Source organism: Chrysochloris asiatica, unplaced genomic scaffold (assembly GCF_000296735.1).
Source record: "Chrysochloris asiatica unplaced genomic scaffold, ChrAsi1.0 scaffold00117, whole genome shotgun sequence".
Classification (NCBI taxonomy): Eukaryota; Metazoa; Chordata; class Mammalia; order Afrosoricida; family Chrysochloridae; genus Chrysochloris; species Chrysochloris asiatica.
The window spans coordinates 7,352,451-7,359,220 of NW_006408635.1; the positions used below are offsets into that span (position 1 = coordinate 7,352,451).

General features: G+C 42.1%; 1 protein-coding gene across 1 annotated transcript in view; it reads right to left on the reverse strand.

Moving 5' to 3' along the window:
- Positions 1–6,770, reverse strand: part of SERAC1 (serine active site containing 1) — a 56,320-nt gene that overhangs the window by 30,381 nt on the left and 19,169 nt on the right. The window lies entirely within an intron of this gene.

The window sequence follows — 6,770 nt, forward strand, 5'->3', positions numbered from 1 at the left end:
CCCTGTTCAGACGTTTTTTCTAGTTGGAAACAGTTCAGGGCCGGCTGTGGCCGTTTGGTTTTAATTGGAAACTGTCTCTTTAAATTTCAAAGAGATCTGTGTGCATGTGTAGTAGAACCCTCTGAGGGTGGGGCTGCGGTGCCCACTAGCTCAGGCACCCCTATCATCACCAGAATGGAGGTGCATAGACAGCAAGGGACCAATGAACAGATACCAAAAGAAAATAATATCCACACCTTCATCTCAGCGGTCTGTCAGGCATCTGTGGCCACTCCGATCCTTCCCCCGCTTGGTCTCACCCAAGATAGCGGCTCCTGGAGCAGCCAAGCATCCAGGACTAGAAAGCAATAAATTTCTTGCATCTGCCACAAATTTCCCCAGCTGTGAGCCTTCCAACCTTCTAAATATTCCTTTATATGTGGTTCAGAGTTCTGGGACCAGCTCCTGAGCCTGCTTGGTTGGGTATTCTGTGTTGCTGCTGGCGGAGCTCCTTTACTGCACGTCCACCCGATCCGCTATCTTGTTTGTTCCTCCAAAAAAGTTTTTTAAAAACAGAAAATTGCATTGGTAAGAAAAAGGCCAGGAAAGTTGCTCCAAGGAATTTTTTTCCCATCACAACAATACACTTGATTCTTGGAGGGAAACAAGGGCTGTCATATATAATAATTTCATTGGGAAACCTTACCCCATGTACCCTACAGTCCTGATTTTGTCCCTTCAGACTTATTTTTGTTCCAGAACATTTCCAAGAAAACACAGTTTGAGTCCCATGAGGTTGTCCAAATTGCCATTTTGATGTGCTGTAAATTCAAGAGTACCAAATTCTTCAGGAAAGGACTATAGAGATGGAAACACACTACCTTCAAAAGTGATAACCTAGATGGAGAAAACTTCTAGAAACAACAGCTTTACATTTTGATATTCTTATTTAAGATGCTTCTGTAGCCATAACTCCCATGAATTTTTTTCAGAGCTTGGTTCTCACAGGATTTGGTGATTCTCAGAGTTAGCTAAGCCTTCATTAATATGTCTTAGAGACTTTTGAAATTCAATACCTAGCTTCCACTTTTCATCGAGACAGGATTATTTTACCAAAAACTTACCATGATTCTCTCTGTTTTCAAAAGAAACTGCATTCACGTATATATATGACTTCATTTTTTCTCTTTCTACCACTTGCATATCTAGTGTCAAAGATTTCTTCAGGGTCAGAAGTTCATATGTAAAAAATAAAGAACCTCTAAAAGAGAGACAACAAAAGTCATCATAAATATCGGAGCTAAACCTACACCTAATGAACACAAGCGTGCTTCTTTATATATAAAGTGTCTCATAGTGAATGTTTTATGGGAAAAATACCACATACACAAAAACACGGATCTAAACGTGTGCTAAATACACTTTGCTTAATGACTAATAATGAATGCCTGCTTGAGCTTATTGAGATAGGAAACAGACAGCAACATTTCCCCAGGAGCTCCCACATATTACGCCCCCATCATGAAGATCCATTCATCTCTATAAGGAACCATGAGCCTGACTTTCATCGTGTCCGTGGCCTGTCTTTACAGCTTTGCCCCAATATATGCATCCTCAGACAACAGGCTATGGGTTTTTTGTCACTTTTTTGCGTGACTTGAGTGAAGGTTTACAGAGTAAATTGGTTTTCTCTTCAACAATTCATACGTTTGGTTTCATGACGTCAATCGCAGTAAACAACAGGGTCCAGCTTTGCCAGTTTTTGGACTTCACTTGAGTGGGATCGTAGCCCATGCCCCCTTTGCATCACCTGATGCGTGTGAAGCACCTACAGATGAATGTGCCACTAGAGGGGTGTGAGTTACCACTGTCTGAACACCCCACACATGGGCACTGCCTGCAGATGATGCAGCTCCCCCTCCTACACAGCTGAACTGTGACCAAGTTAGCAGCTGCTTCTTGAAGGCAGTATGTAGCCTTTCTTTTGGGGCACGAGGGGGCTTCTAAAGTTCGTGGAAAATGGAATGAAAAGATAATGGAATTTTCCCTCAAACTTTCAGAAGTCCCCTTGAAACAAAAGAGCTCCTTGTGAAAACTCAGAATCTGTAAAACCAGCATAATTTCTCTGGCCTTGAGGCAGATAGGGCAGAACCAAGCCTCACAGGTGGCGTTTACTGTGTGATTATGAACCCAGGACATTCTTTAGAGTAGTAAATGTAACTATGTGCCTCAAGGACCCTTGCACCATTGTAACTGATTTATGGTCTTGTTATTGGAACTCGTGTGGTCACACTGACCCTGTTATTGTTACCTAGTTTTCTTGTAAGCAAACTAATTCACTGTTTTGGCTTCTGTATTCCCTGCTTCAGCAAATTCCTTTAGATAAGTCCCTAGATCCTGAGCCAAGAATGTAGCATATATAAACTAGCAGCCATTTCCCTATGGCACGGCAGACTTAGGAGAATCTATTGTCTCCCTGCCGTCCAGCTATAGTTGTGCCAATAAAATTCTCTAAATTGGACATTATAATGGTCATCATCCTTCTTTGGGATTCGAACCCGTAACACCTTCATATATATCATTCAACTGTATTTGTTAAGTGCCGTTGGGGTAATTCTAACTCATAGCAACCTTGTATCAGGTTTCCAAGGAGTGGCTGGTGGGTTTGAACCACCAACCTTGTGGTAAACAATCCAATGCTGATCCTACAGCATCATTTTACTAGGTGAGGCTAAACTGTTTCCCTACAGTCATATCAATTTATACTCTAATCCCCAGCATTAGGAAAGCGCACTCCTCAGAGCTGTCAAAATGGAATCGAGGGGCTGGTGCACCCACCAGGGGTACATTTTTCCCTCTTCAGAGTGAGCCACAGCCACTGTGGACAAACAGACACAGGCTATATTCTGTCCTGTGCCTTCGCCTGGCCTTTGTCTTCACCCTAAAGCAAGCAGGGGAACAGAACGGAAAGCCCTGGTCCAAGTAGGCCCCTCTCTCCCGGGAGCCTCTGATCAGCTGAGGAGAGCACACACGCAGAGAGCGCCATGAAAATAAGCCATGTGATTCTTTTTACTCTAGCTCTGAAAAGAAACTAGACAAAGCCACTTACATTACAGACAAGGGTAAACACATTCATCTTCTGCTCAAAATGAGGCAGAGGGAAAATGCATTGTAACTCGTTGGAGAAATATATTTGGATAAAATGTAAATTATATCTCTCTTAGCATTTTAGCATCTAAGAGTTAACTTATTTGATTATACTGGCTGACTGTGTGCTATCAAGTCGGTTTCAACTCAAAGTAACACTATATAGGGTTTCCAAGACTGTAAATCTTTATGGGAGCAGAAAACCTCATCTTTCTCCCTAAGAGTGTTTAGTGGACCTGAACTGATGACCTTGTGGTTAGCAAAACAATGCATAACCCACTACACCACCTGGTATTAGTAGAAAAATCAGTAGAGTAGAAGTATACATAAGTTTAACAAATATATTCCCTGCTCCCACCCCCTAAAAAGAGACTAACAGAGAGAGAGTAGCAATTTACGGAGCGAGGCCTCCACCAACTGAGCATGCGCCCCTGAAGGCTTGTGAGCAGGGGCGAGATGAGATTTGTTCTAGCAGTTGGTTTCAATCTCTAAACCTGAGTAGTAATTTAAGAAATTCTCAAAAATAAGTTTGGAAGAATCATTGCATTTGAATTATGGTGTTGGCGAAGAATACTGAAATTACCAGAAGAACAAACAAATCTGTGTTGGAAGAAGTAGATAGAGAATGCTCCTTAGAAGTGAGGAGGGCAAGACTCCATCTCTTGTTCTTCGCACATATTGTCAGGAAGGAGCAATTCCTAGAGCAGAACATCATACTTAGTAAATAGGAAGGTTAGTGTAAAAGAGGAAGACTCCCAAGGACATGGATCGACACAGTGTCAGCAAAAATGGACTCAAACATCACAACTGTGAGGATAGAGCAGGGCTGGGCAGTGTTATGTTACTGTGCACAGGATCACTAGGAGTTGGAACCAACAGAAAGCACCTAACACTGTCACCACCACTTTTTATGCAAATAACACACATATTGTAGGGGGCAACTCTGCTCATGTCAGTTTCCTATGTGTGCAATGCGGGTGATACGGGAAAAACACAGTATTTGTTGTGGGTAGAATGAGACCACAATGATTATCTCTTTCTAGTACTCTTTATGGCACACTCCAGCAATTTTTGAAGTCAATATTTTAAGTAACCACCACTTGTCTGTCTGTCTGTTGTACTGCGGTGGCTTGGGAGTTGCTGCAATTGTGTCATAGTATGGTGGCTTGTGAGTTGCTGTGATTCTGAAAGCTATGCCACTGGTATTATAAATACCAGCAGAGTCACCAATGGTGGACAGGTTTCAGATGAGCTTCTAGACAGACTAGGAAGAAGGAGTGACGAACTACTTCCATATATTTAGTCATTAAAAACCCTATGAACAACAGAGAAACACTGTCAGATATAGTGCTGGAAAATGAGCCCCTCAGCTTGGAAGGCACTCAAAATGCAACTGGGGAGGAGCTGCCTCCTCAAAGTAGAGTTGACCGTGATGGCGCGAATGGAGTAAAGCCCTCGGGACCCTTCATTTGCTGATGGGGCACAACTCAACATGAAGAGAAACAGCTGTACACATCCATTAACAAATGGAACACAGAATGTACGAAATATAAATCTAGGAAAATTGGAAAATGTTAAAAATGAAATGGAACGCATAAACATTGATATCTTAGGCATTAGTGAGCTAAAATGGACTGGTATTGGTCATTTTGAATCTGACAACCACATGGTTTACTACGTCGGGAATGACAAATTGAAGAGGAATGGTGTTGCAGTCATCATCAAAAGAAACATATCAAGATCAGTTGTGAGGTACAACGCCGTCTGTGATAGGATAATATCCATGCGCCTACAGGGAAGATCATTTAATACCACTATTATTCCAAATTTATGCACCAACCACTAAAGCCAGTGAGGATGAAATAGAAGAATTCTACCAACTTCTTCAATCTGAAATTGATCAAACATGCATCCAAGATGTACTGATCATTAACAGTGATTGGAATGCAAAGGTTGGAAACAAAGAGGAATGATCAGTAGTTGGAAAATACGGTCTTGGTGACAAAAATGATGCTGGAGATCGCATGATAGAATTCTGCAAAGCCAATGCTTTGTTCATTTCAAATGCCTTCTTTAGACAGCATAAGAGACGACTATACACATGGACCTCACCAGATGGAATACACAGAAATCAAACTGATGACATCTGTGGAAAGCGATGGTGGCAAAGCTCCATATCATCAGCCAAAACAAGGCCAGGGCAGATTGTGGAACAGACCATCAATTGCGCATATGCAAATTCAGACTGAAGCTGAAGAAAATGAAAACAAGTCCACAAGAGCCTAAATATGACCTTAGATATATAGTGTGAAGAACAGATTTGATACATTAAACAGTAAAGACTGAAGACCAGAAGAGTTGTGGGATGACATCAAGAACATCATACGTGAAGAAAGCAAAAAGTCATTAAGAAGAAAGAAGGAAAAGACCAAAATGGATGTCAGAAGAGACACTGAAACTTGCTCTCCAGTGCAGAGATGCTAAACCAAATGGAAGAAATGAGGAGGTACAAGAGCTGAACAGAAAATTTCAAAGGTCAGCTTGAGAAGTCAAAGCCAAAAATTACAACAAAATGTGCAAAGATCTGGAGACAAAAAACCAAAAGGAAAGGACATGCTCAGCATTTCTCAAGCTGGGGAAACTGAAGAAAAAAATTCAAGCCTCGACTTTTGTTATTGAAGGGTTCTCTGGGCAAATTATAGCAGGATGCAGAAAACATAAACACAAGATGGAAGAAATACACAGAGTCACTGTTGTTGTTAGTTGCCATCATCGAGTTGGTACCGACTCATAGTGACCTTATGTACAGCAGAACGAAACACTGCCCAATCCTGGGCCAACCTCACTACTGTTGCCATGCTTGAGCCCACTGATGCAGCCAGTTTGCCAATCTACCTCGCTGGGGGTCTTCCTCTTTACCAAACATGATATCCTCCAGGGATTGATCCCTCCTGGCAATATGTCTGAAGTATGAGACACAAATTCTGGCCATCCTGGCCTCCAAGGAGCACTCTGGCTGCACTTCTTGCAAAACAGATCTGTTGGTTCTTTTGGAAGCCCATGGCACTTTCAATATTCTCCTCCAACAACACAATTCTTCTACAGTCTTCCTTATTCACTGTCCAGCTTTCACGTGCATATGAGGTGATTGAAAATACCATAGCTTGGGTCAGGTACACCTTAGTCTTCAAGCTGACATCTTTGCTCTTCAACACTTTGAAAAGGTTTGGTGCAGCAGATTTGCCCAATGCAATACGTCGTTTGATTTCTCAACTGCTGCTTCACCTAAGGAGCTCTGGTAGCATAGTGGTTACAAATTGGGCTGCGATCCACAATGTCAGCAGTTCGAAACTGCCAGATGTACCATGGGAGAAAGATGAGGCGTTCTGCTCCGTAAAGATTTACAGCCTGGGAAACCCTGTACAGGGTCACTATAAGTTAGAACCGACTTCCACGGCATACAGCCAGCCAGCCAGCTTCCGTGAGTGTTGATAGTTGATCCAAGAAGAATGAAGTCCTTGACAACTTCCATCTTTTCTCCATTGATAAGATTGCTGTTTATTGGTCCATTGGTAAGGATTTTTGTTTTCTTTACATTGAGATGTAATCCATACTGAAGGCTGTGCTCTTTGATCTTCATCAGT